The following is a 16,606-nucleotide window of genomic DNA, read 5'->3' on the forward strand; positions in this document are numbered from 1 at the left end:
AGAACAACAGTACCAATGTGATGGAGGTGGGTAAAAGCTCTAACAACTGGGTGGGTGGGTGACAGCAGTTAATGACATGGGAAAGTTAGAAGTTGAATTTGGGATGCCAAACAGAAGTCACCTAGACTGTTGGATATACAGGTGGAAAACCTGGACTAGAGATTAAAATCTGGAAGTTACTGATACCTAGTTATTAAAGCCTTAAGAATAGATAATATTGTCCGGAGTAGAGCAAGAAGGGAAACTGGACAGCCCTGGGGAAAGCTTTTAAGAATCAGAGGAATGGTGTTAATTGTCTATTCTTCCAGAAGCAGAGTACTAAAATGCAAAGAGTATAGAGATTGGAGTGAATCTTCATCCTTATCCTCAATTTCCTTATCTATAAAATGGGGAGAGACACCTCTCTCCAAAGGTGATTGTATCTCCCCTCATTTATTTATTACATTGTATTGCATTTTTTGTTGATAAGAATTTATTTAAACTCAAGGATAAGAAGTAATTTTGTGTCTGCAATAGCGATACAAGATAGAGCACAGATACATTGTAAATCAACTATACTTCAATAAAAATAAAATATTATATGCACTAAAAAAAGCACAGAGAAAGAAAAATAAGCTCTGAGCACTCTATAAGCATACAGACCACAACTTGATGAGATAACTTCTACTTTTTGTCATTATAGATGAAGAACTCAGGCATGGGAGGGGCTTAATAATCTAACCAAGGACATAGAGATAGGAGTGGGGTGTCGCCTGCAACCAATGTGGCACTCAGTAAATGTCAACAAACATAAATCATATGATAGTCTGTGTTCAAATTAATACTAATTTTCCCTCTTCCCAAATTTGGTTCAGGAATTGTGCTTGATAAATATAGACAATTGTTCTCCTTGAGATGTTTGGTAGTATTCGTTTCACTTGCCCTAATTTAGTTAAGAGAATATAAGTATTTAGTCAGTAATACTTAACACTAAAACAATAGATTAAATTATTAACTCTTTCAAGGAGTTCAAGGATTATGTCCTGTACATTTTGGTGTTACTGGATTTTGGGGTAATTAAGCTTAATGTGTATAATCATTCTGAAAAAAATTCCATTTCTCATGCTGCACTCAAGGAGATGTGGCTAGCAACTGTAAAAGGTGATACAATGGAGCACTGGGAATTAGGAGCCCTGCTTTGGATTCTAGTTCTTAAATTACTAGTTCACTCACCAAAAATTTACTAAGCCCTTTCTTTATGCCAAGCACTGTGCTAGGTACCGTGTGACCTTGGATGCATCTTTAGGCTCATGTGAAAATAAAAAAAGATGCCATTTCCTGTAAGGGTTCTTAGGGGATTCATAAAGATGTGACTCAGCAGAAAGGGAGAAGGCAGCCAGACACAACACGGAGCGCCTCTCTGAGCAGTTCTAGTTAAGATTCTCCAAGGCAAACCACCCCTTTAATCAGGGGGATACGTTCCAAGGCCCCTAGTGGATGCCTGAAACTGTGGACAGTACTGAACCCTATGTATGGTAAGATTTTTTCCTGTACATATATGTACCTACAATAAAATTTATAAAATAGGCACAGTAAGAGATTAACAACAACAAAATAGAACAATTAAATACAATAAGTTAGATGAATATGGTCTCACTGAAAATATCTCATTGTACTGTGCTCACTCTTAGGATAATAGGAGATGATACAATGCCTTTGTGAATGATTGGTTGGTGGTGAGTTAGGTTGGTGTTCCAGAAACAGCGCTTGGCCTGAAGTTACCATCCTCCACCTGGGTGTAGGGGTCTTAGCGCTTGTAGAAGAACTCAAATATACACTGTTATGTATATCCCTTGAGGAGGAACTAGGGACTCTTGGTGCACTATGTGCTTTTTCTCAGTTTCTGCATTCCCTCACATCCCTGAATAGTAACTGCTTGAATCTGCTCTTTGGAACACAGGGAAGGTCTAGGAGGCTGAAGCCTTTTCCCTGCAAACAAGAAACGGGGAACATAGAAAGGTTTTGTACCCAGGAGAGCCCCACAGGTTTTAGGTTTTGTTGGGCATCTTCTTCCAGAGGAGCCCAGTTTCATCACAGGAAGACCTGCTTTGGATGGTATCCCTTCTCTACAATCAGTTTCTTCAACTCTGCTGGAAATGTGGCAGCAGATTCTTTGTCAGCAGATGCAGCCTCTCCAATAATTTTTATATTTTTCAGTCCAAACTATTCCTGAATCCTTGTAATCCACTCCTTACTTGCAGTATATGGCTTGATGTCACTTGTTTCAGGGGTCTCTTGCTGAAGTCTTTGTAAAGGCTTGAAACTGAGCAGGACATAATGGGGCCCTCTTGGGTACAAAAGCCCCTCCATGTCCTCTGTTTCTTGTTTGTAGAAACAGGCTTTAGTCTCTCCTAGGCCTCCCTTGAGTTCCAAAGAGCAGATTCAGTTACTTAGGGAAGTGAGGGAATGTAGAAACAAAGGGAAGAAAGTCAAGAAACTATAGGGATAAAAGAATCCCAGTTCCTCTTCAAGGGATATACTTCACAATCTGACATTTATCTTTTGAGTCCTGTGCAGAGACTAAGACCCAGGTGGAGGATGATGCCTACGTGCTGACCACAAGCATGTTGACCTCAGACTGGTTGGAACCAGAAGGTTGATGATTAAGATTCCTTAATCACCACCCTGTTACCTCACCACCAACCAATTAGAAGAAAGTTATGCATCCTGCCACCCTCACCTCAAATGTTTCCTTTAAAGTCCCTTCCCTGAAAGCCATCAGGGAGTTCAGGTCTTTTGACCTCCTGTAGACCATTCCTTGCTTGGCTCTGCAAGAAAACTTTCTCTGCTCCAAACTCCAGTGTTCAGTTTTTTGGCCTCGCAGTGCATCAGACACATGCACCTGGATTCAACAACAGGTTCAGTGCTTCGGATGCAACACATTGTCAATCAGAATATGTAGTTTGTCCATGTCTTCTACCCACAAACTTAGTGCCTTTTCATTCTTAACTAAGCACCTTCTTAACTATGCACCATGACCCTAACTTTTGCAGTTTGAGGTGTAACAGCAAAACTAGCACAAATTTCTTCTTTCTTTTTCACAATTTCATGGATAGAAAATTCATTCTTGTAATAGAAAAAACCAAATCTGATTCCATATTAGATTTGTTCCTTTGGCTTTAACCCTGTTCTCTCTTTCCTATGTTTAGTCTTGCTGGTTCTGCACCTTTTATAAAAGAATGTTGCCTATAGCCTGAAATATACAGCACAGCCTATTCTCAAGGCTCTGACCTTAAAGATATTAACACTTTTCCATTCGTATAAAGATAACAAGTTGCAGAATAGAAAATAATATTTGTTTTGTTGGAGGTTTTACAGGGACACCATGATCTGACCTGCATGGACAGCTGCAAGAACAAAGGATTCCCAAGAACAAATAATTCCTACACCAAGAAGTTTGCAACAACCAAGCATATCCCCTCCCCTTTTAGTATAAAATGAGCCAGAATTCTGACTTGGGGAAGATGGTTCTCCAGGACATTAGTGTGCCATCTTCCCAGTCTGCTTGCTTTCTGAATAAAGTTGCTATTCCTTGCCCTAACACCTCGTCTCCAGATTTATTGGCCTGTCCTGCAATGAACAGAACAAGTCTGGACTCAGTAACACTCTTATTGTAGATCTTAGCAACCTCAGCATATAATTTTTTTTCTTTCCTCATTAAGTTGAGAACTTTAACCTTTTCACTTAAGGGAAGCCCTTTATGACCTATTTTTGGCTTATCCAAGTCACTGGCAATACTACTCTTGGCACTTTGGGGCCATTATTAAGTAAAATAGGGGGTTACTTGAACACAAACAGTGTAATACTCAGACAGCTGATCTGATAAGAGCCCACCAGTAAACGCTCAAGGGGCAGGAAGCACATACAGCCTGGGTATGCTGGACAAAGGGAAAACTCACTTCTCCATGTGGGAGAGAGCAGAACCAGAGATTTCATCACACTTCTCAGAACAGCACAGCAATTTGAAACTTAAGAATTATTCATTTTCCACTCAATACTTTCAGACTCAAGTTGGCCCTGGAGTTACTGAAACCACGAATAAGGGCAGAAACTGCTGTACATCAAAGATGGCGCCGGCTCAGCCACCATCTTCTCCGTAGTTCCCCAGGTGGGCACACGGCGCGCATGCGCCGCCAGGCGGCCACAGCGCGCCTGCGCGGATTTAGAGCCGCCTCCTCCTCCTTCCCACTCCGGCCGCAGCAGCTGCCGAGCTGAGGGCGGGTATCCAAGCCTCAGGTGAGTGAGCGCTTCAGTCGGGCTGGGGGGGCGGGGGGGGACGCGCCTTGCTGCCTGCAGGGTCGGTTGTCGCTACCCTTGCCTTCTCCTTCCTCGCTTCATCTCCCCGGCGTGGCCGGTCACGGTCTGCGCTGCCAGCCTCCGCCAGGTGCCTGGGCGCCCTCCGCTCTCCTCGCGTGGAGACCCAGGGCAGCCCGGTCTCTCACAGCCGCTGCTCACCTGGGCGGCGGGGCCCGCGGCAAACCCGCAGGCGACAGCGCATAGGCGGCAGCGGCTGAGCCTCTGGGTACCCAACCCCTTGGTCTTAGGGACCCACGCAAGCGCGACCCTCTTTCCCGCTCCTGCTCTGCAGGCGGCGGAGCTTGGTGGGCCTCGGGTACAGGCCCCATGTGCCCGGGAGCCAGGGGGCTTGGAAGATGGGCTGTGAGCTCGCCCTGCACCCGTGGGGTCTTCGCGCCTCAAAGAGTACCAACTGGCTGGACCCCACGATGCAAGGGAGGGGCTCTTAGCCCCACTGCACAGATGAAGAAACTGAGGCACAGAGAGGTGAAGTGCCCTGCCCAAGGTCACACGCCAGACAGGAGGCTGGAATGGCTCTTGAAGTCAGGGTCTGGGGCTCTCAGGCCAGTGCATTTGGAATTTGATCTTGCACTTTAAAGAAAATTTGAAATACACTTGCATCTCTGGAGTTGCTTCTTCAGCGTCATAACAGTGTGCTGCAAAAACAGTATTTTTTTGTTGTTGGAGTACAACTGAGGTGTTACTGCGATAATAGAGTAATGTTATTAATGAGAGCTCACGTTCATCCAACGCTTGCCAGGGAGCTTGCTAACCATTTTAAGATTATCTCCATACTTTAGCTCTTCCCAGTGTGATGCATCCTCCCTTTTCATGCAGCTTTTTTTTCCTGCAGAGCTGGCCTCCCTGTCACAGGTAAACTAGGAGCCTCATGGCTTAGGAGGCAGGGAAGCTCTCTCATGGTGGCTTACAGGCAGAAGAGGGGTAAGCCTTGTCTGCCTGCATCTAGATTTTGCCCCCAGAGGATATTAGCCTGCCTTTTCTGGCTGCCAGGACAGCAAGACTGGGATAGCTGGGCTGGTTGGATTTGGAGGTGACAGAGCAAATCTGGCAAGCACTCACCTTACCCTGGGGCTTTCTGGCTTTATCCCAATGCTGGGCTTGAACATCTCATTTAAGAGAAAGTAAAAAGAGAAAGAGAGCATTGACAAAGTAGTGCCTCACTGATTTAAAGTCTCAAAGGGACAGCTGTAAAAATATGTGAATGTTTCTTCCCAAAATTAACCAGCTCAGATCGTCTTTTTCTCCTCTCAGCAAATCCTTCTACACATTTCAAAGCTCCATTAACTTGCCACCTTTTCTGTGAAGCCTTCCTTGCTTGATTTTTGATTAGAATTATACACACACATACATACGTATATACACAGGATAGGGTAGAGGCTTCAGTCTTACCCTTAGGACTATTAGCCCCTTGAGGTCAGGGACCATCTTTGCAGCCCCAAGTGCTTGGCTTATAGTAGGTCCTAGGTAAAGACTCAATGAATTTCCATTGCTCCTTTTCGTTGCTCAAAGAGTGATGTTTTCCTGTTGCCCTTCTGTTCCTCTTTCTTGCCCTTCAGTTTCTCTTTGCTGTCCTCTTTAGATTCAACTTCTGGTCATCACCGGCCACTCTAGTCCACCTTGTTGTGTCTGAAAATTTGCAGAAAATGGTCCCAAATGAAGAAGCCTGTTTATCCCTAACAGTGGAGTTGGTATATGTCACTTAAGTATACAGGGCAGTTTTTATTTGCATGTTACACTAAGGTAGCCTGAGGCTTTTAGCTTCTTAGTCTATCCCTAAATACATGTAAGATTCATTTTTACATTCTTCTGCCTTACATGGCTAACTGCCCCAATGTTGTCAGAGTAATCCACATTTTTTTTTTTTACCATAAATCATTTCATAGTATTTATACCAATAAATGTTCAGAAGGGCCCTTTGAGAGACAGTAGATCTGTGCATAGGTCCTCTACATAAATGAAGCTTTTAAAAGAGTTTTTCCAAATAATTTTCTGCAAATAGATTGAGCTGTTATTATGCTAAGACATGTTGCTGGGTATGATGTGAGATTCTCATGGTTCTTGTTGAAAGCACTTTACTAGCTAACTGGGAAACACCATGTCTAACTGTAACCCAAGTCTAAAACTAGCCATGGTAGCATTACAAGCAAATCAACATGAGTATAATGGTATATTCAAGTATAGAGGAATAAGATATTCCAACATGGGACATTTCATAAAATCATACATTGCTCAGGGCTGAAAGGAAGTGCCAGGTCATTGAGTCCAACCGTCTTGCTTTTATAGACCTCATCCTGAGAAGCGAACTTGCCCAAGGTCGCAGAACTGGTGCTGCAACTTGAATCTAGACTTTTTATCCATTAAAGATTTATCAGTATTTCTCTCAGTGAATTCATCCTTAAAAGACCAGCAACTCTATTAAAATTTGTGCTTAGGACAGGGGTGAGGAAGGGATAACAAAAATATGATTCATGTCTTCAGGGAGCTTATGGTCTGTTGGGGAATAGTAGAGAACTCTTCTCTTTCATTGAAGATAGCATGTACCTAATTGTTAAATTGTGGTAGAGGGACTAGGTAATGTCATAAGTGTTGGAAGAGCAGCAAGAGGGATCAGTATGAGCTACTGATGAGTGGTACTGATACCACTTTGGCTAGGATCTAAGACTTTCTGGACTTTGACAGATTGGTACAGTCAGAAGTAATCAAAAGGACAAGGAATGCATATTGAAGTAGGGTAGCAAAACCAAGCAAGGTAACAATGCCTGACAATAAAATGTTAAAGGGACAGTTAAAAAAAAAACAACAACTGGCTTGACCAGGGTGGCTTGACTGTTAGAGCAGTGGTTGTCAGCCTTTAGTGTGCATCAGAATTACCTGAAGAGTTTATTAAAACCCAGATTTTGGAGAAACACCTTCAGAGTTTCTGGTTCAGTAAGGTCTGGAGCAGGGCCTGAGAATTTATTTCTAACAAGTTCCCAGGTGATGCTGGTGCTTCTGATCCAGGGACAGCACTTCGAGAACTTGAGCTGGATTAGAAAGTTGAGAAGCTAGAGTCAGAAACTGTCAAAGAACCTGTTCCAAAAGAGTGTGTGTGTGATACACCAGCATAGGAGAGTTCTGGAAAGAAACATTCCAAACTGTAATAATAGTCACTTCAGGAAGTGGGATTTAGGGAATTGGAGAATTCTCTTTTCACTCTGTATCTTTTTAAATTATTTTTGCATTGTACACATACTGCTTTAGTGTTTTAAAAAGGAAAGAAAAGTAAGAGTTCTTTTCGCAGGATATGTACTAAAATATTTATGGATTAAAAAAGAGCTTGCTAAAGTAATCTAGTGTCATACAACAAACATTTTTAGAGTGTCTGCTGTATGCCAGATGCTCCTGGTTCTGGAAATACAAAGCCTTTGCTAAAGCTTACAGTCTGGTGATCAAGATGGGCAGATAGCAGCTCTGCAGAGTATCATGTGAGCTTCCTAAGATCAAGGACAAGGGTCTAGCTCTGTGCGTGGCAGATAATAGGCACTTGGTACATGATGAATGAATGAGCAAATCCAGGCAAGAAGTGAGGACAGTCAGAAAGAAAAGGAAAGGGCAAATGGGAGATTCTGGAAGAAAAATTGATGAGCCTGTATAGGGATGATGAAAGGAAGGAGTGTGTCAAGGACTTTCAAGTCCAAAGATTGATAACATTTTGGGATGACTGTAGAACTTGGTGTCAAGTCATCTATTCTAAAAGATCTTTTTAAACCATCCCCCTAAGTCCCACTTTTTTTTTTCCAGAGACTGCTTGAAAATAGCACACAAAAACTTAACCTAAGGGGAGGGTATACCTCAGTGGTAGAGTGCATGCTTAGCATGTATAAGGCCCTGGGTTCAATCCCCATTGCTTCCATTAAAAACAAAGAAACAAATTTAATTACCTCCTTCCTCCCCAAAAAAGAACAAAACAAACAAACAAAAAACCCCCTAGATTTAGTATGAGTATTTACCAGGGCTTTCTTCATTAAATGAAAAAAAAAATTTTTTTTTAATCACAGTGTTAATTCTATTTGTAATATTGACCTACAAATTGCCTTTAATCGTTCTCTTATCTATTAGTGTGAAATTAACTGAGATGTATGGAGGACGAGATGTATGGAGGACGTTTTAAATGGATATTTGAATACAAAATGGGTATCCTGTCTTTTGATCTTATCTCTTCAGTGAAAGGATGGTGTAGTTGACTCAGAATTCTTTCATGTTCCCATAGTGCCTCACAGAGTTTGACACATTATCAGTCCTAAATAAATATTTGTGTTTGATAGCTGAACGGGGTGTACTTTGGAAGAAATATGGCTTCATTGCATTCTGAGTTGAATTCTGTACTAACACTAATTAAAACACTAACATGCCATGCTATTAAACTTGGTAGAGATCATGATGCAGAGCGGGCTTTCTCCCCAGCTTTTTGTTTGGAGGTGCTGCTTTTTTATATTCCTCAGAGATATGGAAATATGAAAATTAATTTCCCAGGGAGAGGGGTTTAGCTGTGTCTATTTGATTGTAATCCCTTCACCACATAAAAATGCCCACAGACTACAGTTTGAGTTCTCAGTTGGCGAAGTATAAATTTCTGATACAGCCACTCTTCATACTTGATTTTATTACTAATTATTTTAAGGGTTTTTTTTTTTTTGTGGTTTTTTTGGTTGTTGTTATAAGTTTTGCAGTATCTTTTTAAAGGTAACACTGCTTCAGATTTGGAGACAGTACTTTTGTTTGAGGAACTGTGAGTGTGATGGCCCCAAAACTCATAAATACAGTACATCAGGATAAGGAAAATTTAGCTCATGAAAACATACTTCCCATTTCTAATGATAAGATGAGAAGTCATATCAGCTTTTCATTTAACTGGTAATCGTCATATGGTAGTCTTTCCAGAAATACCATTTGCTTTCAAAACAGACGCAGTTATTTATTAAAAATGACAGATATTTCCTTACAATGCTTCTATGCTTTTAAGCCTGAACTTTCAACTTATGGATAAAAACTGAATGCTTTTTGAAATTGTGAGGGTTTTTTGGTTTTTTTTTTTCCAGCTTTGAAACCATTTTATGTGAAACCCTAATAATTGGCAGAGAAAGGAGAAGAGAGGAATCAGGCTGGCTATTATCTCTTTATCTCTGCAGTTGAGAGAGCTCTGGGGACCAGGCCCCTCCAGCCATTCTTCAACTTTTGAAGATGTTGATTCTTTTAAACCTTTGTGTTGGGACAAGATTTTAACCAGAGTGTTGACTAAAATGTAGCTTTGGGTAATTTAGACAGTTCACAGGGTAGTTGCTTTTCATATACCCCCAGATAGGTGCAGGTCTTTCCTATTCATTAAAGTAATAATGATGATCATAGTGATACCAAAACTTTGTATGTGCTTTTCAATTTTCAGAATTCTTTGATCATTAAGATCCTGGTAGACTCCAGTAGCCAAACCTGAAAAAAGTAAGAAAAATTAATGGCCAGTTGGCATCAAATGGGAAAAGTCATTTATAGAGAGCTGCCTAAGCTCTAGCTGCAGGCTGCTCAAGGTCAGATCCTTACTCTACCACTTGCCAGCTGTGTGACCTTCAGCATATTACAAAACCTCTTCAAGCCTTAGTTTCTTCATCTGTAAAACGGGAAGGATTATGGTACCTATATCTTATAGGTGTGTTGGGAAATAAAACGAAATAACGAATGGATAAATAAAGTGCATATTATTGTATCTGGCATAGGATAAGTGATCAATATATCATGAGCATCAAGGTAGTGTGAATATTAAGTACTGCCTCTTAGGGCTCTTGTTTGTCCCTTACCTCCACTCCAGCTATCTTAAAGAACAACTTGTTTTCTGTCTTATAGCTGGTGGGAACCTAGAACCCACCCCAAGAGCACGTACCAGAGCCTTGCCAACAGTAGCTTTCCTAGTGTCCTGAGCTGCATCCTTTAAGAGTTGAAGGCAGAAGGTAGTGCTTCTGCTTCTAGAGTTACTTTAATATGACCCCTTTTGTTAGAGCTTCAGGTGGTTGATGGGTGCTGGGATTAGCAAGAACGCCCCTTGATGTGTGTTGCTTTGTTCTAATAGTTATCTGTACCAGCACCCTGGAATGAATAGAATGGTTATACAAGCAGACTTAGATTCCCAGCTTGGCAGTCGCTGCAGACCTCCCGTTTACCACCTGCTGCCAGAATCCAGGAGTGACTCAATGGGAAGAGGGGCTTGTTGTAAGGGATACCACTTTTCCTTTCAGAAAAGCACAAGGTGTGTGGATGGCCCTTATCCAGGGCTGAGGACTGCTAGAGATATTTACTGGTAAAATGAGAGTCTGTGAGCATGTTTCAGCAGCTGCCTTTGGTCACTCCCTCTCGCCCCCACCTTTGCTTATGGGAGTAGCATCTCTGAGTATTTTTTGCTCATAAAGAGTAACCTAGACTTTCCTTTATGTAGTGCAAAAGCTCAGTTAGCTATATTTTTAGAAGTCATTGTTCCACGGAGCTGGATGGTTTGGCTTGTTTATCTGGCTTTCTGGGGAGTCTCCTGAGACGCTTTCCTTTCCTAAAGGCCCCCAGGAGGCAGCAATGAAACGAGCATCCATTACCCTAGACACTTGCTGGTATGCTTAAGTCAATCTTTTTATGTTAGATTAATTCAGGCTTTAACCCTGGCAAAACCTGAGAGCCAAGTAAGTCATCAGATTGTGCTTCTTATAGACCGAAGTATGGAATTTACCCCAGTGCTCTGCAATACCTTTCAGAGCCTGGAATAGGAGTCTAGATGCCATTCCCAGCCCCAAGCCCAGCCAGCTGTGTGAATTTAGGCAAATCAGTTATATCTGTAGGCCTCTTTTCTCATCTGAGACTGATGGTATGACTGTGGACCAGTGGTTCCCAGCCCTAGTTGTGTTTGAGAATCATCTGTGGAGCTTTAAAAACAATACCTGATTGGGAAGGGTATATAGCTCAGTGGTAGAGTGCTTGCTTAGCATGCACAAGTTCCTGGGTTCAATCCCCACTACCTCTCTTAAAAATAAATAAATGAGCCTAATTACCTCCTTTGCTCACAAAAAAATTTAAAAACAAACAAACAAGATACAATACCTGGGCCCTATCTTAACCGGATTAAATTGGACCTTTAGGGTCGGGGCCTGGGTATTGACATTTTTCAAAGCTCCCCAGGTCTTTCTAACATGTAGCTAAGAGAACTACTGGACAAGGTGCTACATTTTAAACAACTGTGTTATTTTGCTCCTCTGAAACCCTCATTGGTTGTCCACACAGTAAAGTCTGATTCATCTGCTCTGTGTTCCGACCAGCCTTGTCTTCTTTCCCAGCTACATTGTTCTTTTTGATGCCTCTTGGATATGTTGTGTACATTGATTTCTTTCCCAGCTTGGATGTCCTCACCTGGGATGTCCTCTCCTCCCTTCCGCTATCCAAAACACACCCATTCAAGGCCCATCACTCTCAACTCCTTTGGGAAACTCCTGACCATCCCAGTCCTTAGTTATTTCTCCCACCTCTGCACTGGTTCTGAGCTGCGTTTAACTCTGACTAAATGCAGTGAACACTAGATGTAAGACATGATACTCAGGCAACATTTTGTCCTTTTTGGGAAGTGGGATACATGGTTTGACTTGTGTATTGTTGAACATCTGTGTAGTATCATGTATTGTTGGCTGTTTCATTATGTGTGTATATATTGTAGCTATTAGTTGTTGGGTATCTATCCATGACATGTCTCCAGTGGGCATTTTTGGCTTAATCACCTGTTACCAGCAGCAATTTTCTGCTCTTGCCAAACTGGAACATTTTCCAGCAGACCTGTGTTCTCTCATCTTCTTGCTTTTATGTTTTCCCTTTCTGGAATTCTTTCTTTTAAAAATTCTTCTCTCATCCTCACCTACAGGAGTTTTATCTATTCTTCAAAGTCCAGTTCAAATATTATCTCCTCCATGAAACTTTTTCTCAGCTCCCACAGCATGCATTAACTGACCTTGACCCTAAACCACTGTAACCCTTAGAGCAGTGGTTCTTAACCAGGGGTGATTTTGTCCCCCACCACAGGATATTTGGAAATATCTGGAGACACTTCTGGTTGTCACAGCTGTTGGAGGAGGGTGCTACTGGCATCTAGTGGGTAGAGGCCAAGGATGCTGCTGAACATTCTACAGTGTGCAGGACAGCTCCCATAACAAAGAATTATCTGGCCCAAAATATCAGTGGTGCTGAGGTTGAGAAACTGCCTCACAGTTTGTCCAATTTATAGGCTTCTGTTTATCCTGCCTTGAACTGTAGTGATTTGTTTATAGACTTAATCTCCTCTACTCAAATGAATTAATGGGTGAAGGCAGACTCCAGTTCCAAATCTGGGCTTTCTTGTTATTAACTTCATATTAAGGTTTAATCCTAGAGCCTGTGACCTGATCCTAACTGCTCAGTGTAATTTAGGACCGGAGATCCTTAGTGTGTGGTGGGTGCAGGGAGGCAGTAGGCTGAATTTCTCTCCTTTCTACCTCCAGGTCTTTTCATCTGTGATAACCTGGGAGGAAGTGCAACACAGGGCATAGATAAGCATTTGGGAACAGAAGAAAATTGGGTTTCTGTTTCAGCTGTTGCATTTATGAGTTGTGTCATTTTGGTCAGTCCATTTTACCTCCGTAAGCCTCAGTTTCCTCATCTCTGTAATAGAAATGATGCAGTGCCCCAGTGTTTTACCTCACAGTGCCATTGTGATAAGCCAATGAGATGTAAAGGTGCTTTGTAAATTGTAAAGTGCTGTAATAGTCATTCAGCCAGCGGTTTATAGATAAAAGAGAGGATGTGAATCAACTTGCTGCAAGAGCACCCCGTCTACCCTCCCAGCCAGTCCTCTGGCCATTTCCTCCAGCTTTCCAGTCATACCTGCCTCGGCACCAGCTCCAGCTGACCCATTCCAGCTCAGTCTCCTTAGCAAGCCTCCTCTGTGTGCTGCCTTCATTCTGTGTTGGTTGTCTGTGTGCAATCTTGCCAAAACTAAAAATGACTGACTCTGCCCCTAGAATACAAACTAGTGGCCTGGTGTCACTACATCCTGGCAGAGCATGACAACGGCCAGGCAAATTACCTTGGTCATGGGCAAGAGCTACAAAATAAGACCGCTTGTAGTTTAGAAAGCCAATGCTGCATACAGTCCCTTACTGTCTTTTTAAAGTAACAAAAGCTGTGTTTTTAAGCGCTCAAAATCTCAGTGAGCTTTTTCTTAGTGAACTTCACGTAGGGTGTGATAAAAGCCTGAGACCCTCATGTCCCTGGAATCAGGCCAAGTGCACCCTCCCACTGATTTGCTGAGTGACCTTCAGCTAATCGTTGAACCTCATTAGGTTGATAACTGGGTGACCTCTTAGGATTATAGTAAGAGCCCTGTGCAGCAGAGGATAGGAGAGTGCTTATCCTGGGGAATAATGGAAAGTACCACATTGACAGGGAGCTCTTGAGTCACAGATTGTCGGTCCTGTCAGGGGCCTAAACTGTCATTCTGCCCAGGCTCTTCTCTTGACAGATGGGGAAGCTGAGGTCCAGAGAGGGAAAATGTTTCACTCAGTGCCACTCAACTAGGTGGGGGCCCACCTGGATCTAGAGTCCACATCTGATGTGCTTATGGGCTCTTTCCATGATTGAGCATCCATTTTTTGTGAGTGAACAAACAGGTTGCACTGTATCATTGGACTTCTCTAGGGTTCTCACCACCACATCAACCAGGGCCCTTGCACATTTTTCTGTTTTCTATTTCAGAGAGCACAAAAATTAAAAGTCAGTAATCTTGATGATCTTTAAAAGCCCTCTCAGTGTTGACCCTGAGTATCAAAGAACACTGGTGCCTTTCCTGGTCATTTTTGTTTGCACTTCAATTCACAAGTGTAATTTTCTAAATGTTTAGCAAGTCATAGTCATGGGCTTTTTAGCACAGAGAACTGAATCTTTTTTTCGCTGGATTTTAATGCCACTGACTTGCCCTGTCAGGAGAGTGTGGCTGTTTCTTGGCCTCCTCCTCCTCCTTCCCTCTTCAGCATTTGACAGTCTCCCTGCCCTTCCATGTAAATCTCTCTTCTCCCTTGACTTCTTTGACATTGTATTTCTGCTTTTCCCCTTGCATCTTTGATCTTTTTCCCCCTTTGTTTCTTACTGGATCTGCTTTCTTTTCCATCACTGAATTATCTTTCAGAAGAACCCAGGGCCTGCAGCTCCTCCTTGTCTCTGGTTTGGTGACAAGCCTACACATTTTCCTCACTGATTCTCACTCTTTGGTGCCAAAATTTTAGCTCTGATTCAAAAAGAAAATGTTTTTCACCAAATTCTCTGTTACTGTTTCTCGGTTCCCCCATTTCTGTTAATTGTGCCATTCTTCTTTTTTATCCCTAGAAACCTTGGCAAAATCTGACTCATCTGACCTCAATCTTTCTTTTTTTTAAACCAGATTTGTGCTCCTTAGATCCCTCTTTTTCTTTGTATCTGTGATTCCAGTAGCCTGGTCAGATTCTTGTCACCTTTCAGCTAGATTTCTGCAGTAATCTACTAAACTCTTCTCTCTTTCTCCAGTATATTCCCCCTCTAGTTGGTCTGGCCTATTGAATCTTTTTAAAATCCCATCTAGTTTACTGAAATCTTTTTGGAAGAAGACAGGATGAAGTTAGATTCATAGAGTTTGTTTCTACTCCATCCTCATCATCTCTGTTAAGCATTGTTGCTAATAATCAGGTCTTTAAATTCTTCACCTTCACCTCACATGATCCCATCTCCTCAGCTGATGAGGTCAGATGTTGGACTGTCATCGCTCAAAACTGATTATATCTGAGATCCTAAACAAGATCCCCAGGTGACTGTATATTAAGGTCTGAGGCTCACTGTTCTAACAACAAGCAAGAAATAGCCCTCGTTTCTGAAACTGGGTACCAAGTAATAGCTGGGATTTTGTTTCACTTTTCCCTACTCATCCCATGTTCTCCTCATCCTTAGCTAAATACTGAGATAATGAGGGTTCTTGTCCTGGTGTGATGACTCAAGCCTTCATTATAAGGCATCTCTGAGTCATTGGTGGTATAGGATTGCTCTGGGCTTCTATTACCTTTACTTCAGGGAGGTGCCTCTGTATGTAGAGTGGAAGAAACTTGCCCAGGGCCCTACAACCAGTAGATGGGGTCAAATATAGACATTATGGTATAGTGGGAAATGCGAAATTTTTAAGTCCTTGCCCCATTACTTACTTAGATGTGGATATTGGAAAAGTCACTTAACTTCTCTAAGCCTGTTTCTTGCCTATAAAGTAAGAGATGAAGATATCTAGCTGGGAGGATTGTTATGAGGACTAAACATAAGTTCCTTATATTATAATTCCAGGCACAGAGTAAGAATTATACTTGTCCCCTTTCCTTTTCTAGCCCTTTGATACCAGGCTCACTTCCTCAGTTTGAGGATGGCTGTTTTTTACTTGTCACTTTTCCCTCTATCTCATAAAACTGGGAAAGAGTTCTTATCTACTACAGTTTATAAAATCGCTACTAAATTTAAAAAATATTAAAAGCCCTTAGTACCAGGATGGGATCTGGCAACCATACCATTTGTGCAGATGAGGGCACTGCAGGCCTGAGATCCCCAGGAGGCGGCCAGTCTGTGTAGCTGAGGAATCTGGAGATGGAGTTTTCCACCATGTGATCCTAGTTTTCTTATGGGTGTTATAAAACTGCTCGTTGGCAAAGGTTCAGGATAATGAGACCTGAGCAAAAATTGAGTCTCTGGAAGAATGCCTCAGGTCCCCTGAGATGTGAAAGGTGAACATCTACTGTCTTGTTGCCAATTCCTAAGTCACGACGTCTGCACTGACTACAATGGGCCCAGCTAATAGGAACAGCCTTCTCATTTAATTTGTTTGTCCTGGCACAAACACTGAATTTTTCTTCATATTTAAAAAAATGCACGGGAACACTATGTGAAAGCGCGTCACTTGGACCTGAGGGCACCTCAGGCTTCCCTGTGTCCCTGAGGCTCCTTGACAAGCCTCCCCAGGTAAAGTCACATTTGAATGATTAACATCTTGCAGTGCCCTGCTTCCAAGTGAGTGAATTAAAATAGGGAATAAAGCAAGTGAGTTGAAAAAACAATTTCAGGAAGTCACCATTTTACATGGGGGAAAAAAAAATCAAGTGGAAATAGACTACAGTGTTAATAGTGATTGTCTTTAGATGGAAGGACTATGAGTATCTTC

General features: G+C 42.2%; 1 protein-coding gene across 4 annotated transcripts in view; it reads left to right on the top strand.

Moving 5' to 3' along the window:
- The first annotated feature begins 4,200 nt into the window (after positions 1-4,200).
- The window catches only part of NDRG3 (NDRG family member 3), a 60,593-nt gene continuing 48,187 nt past the window's right edge, over positions 4,201-16,606 (top strand). For all 4 annotated transcript variants that reach the window (XM_031433864.2, XM_031433866.2, XM_031433865.2 and 1 more), the window contains exon 1: positions 4,201-4,275. The gene's annotated coding sequence lies outside the window, so the exon portion shown is untranslated. The remainder of the gene's footprint in view (positions 4,276-16,606) is intronic.

This window comes from Camelus dromedarius, chromosome 18 (genome assembly GCF_036321535.1).
Source record: "Camelus dromedarius isolate mCamDro1 chromosome 18, mCamDro1.pat, whole genome shotgun sequence".
Lineage (NCBI taxonomy): Eukaryota > Metazoa > Chordata > Mammalia > Artiodactyla > Camelidae > Camelus > Camelus dromedarius.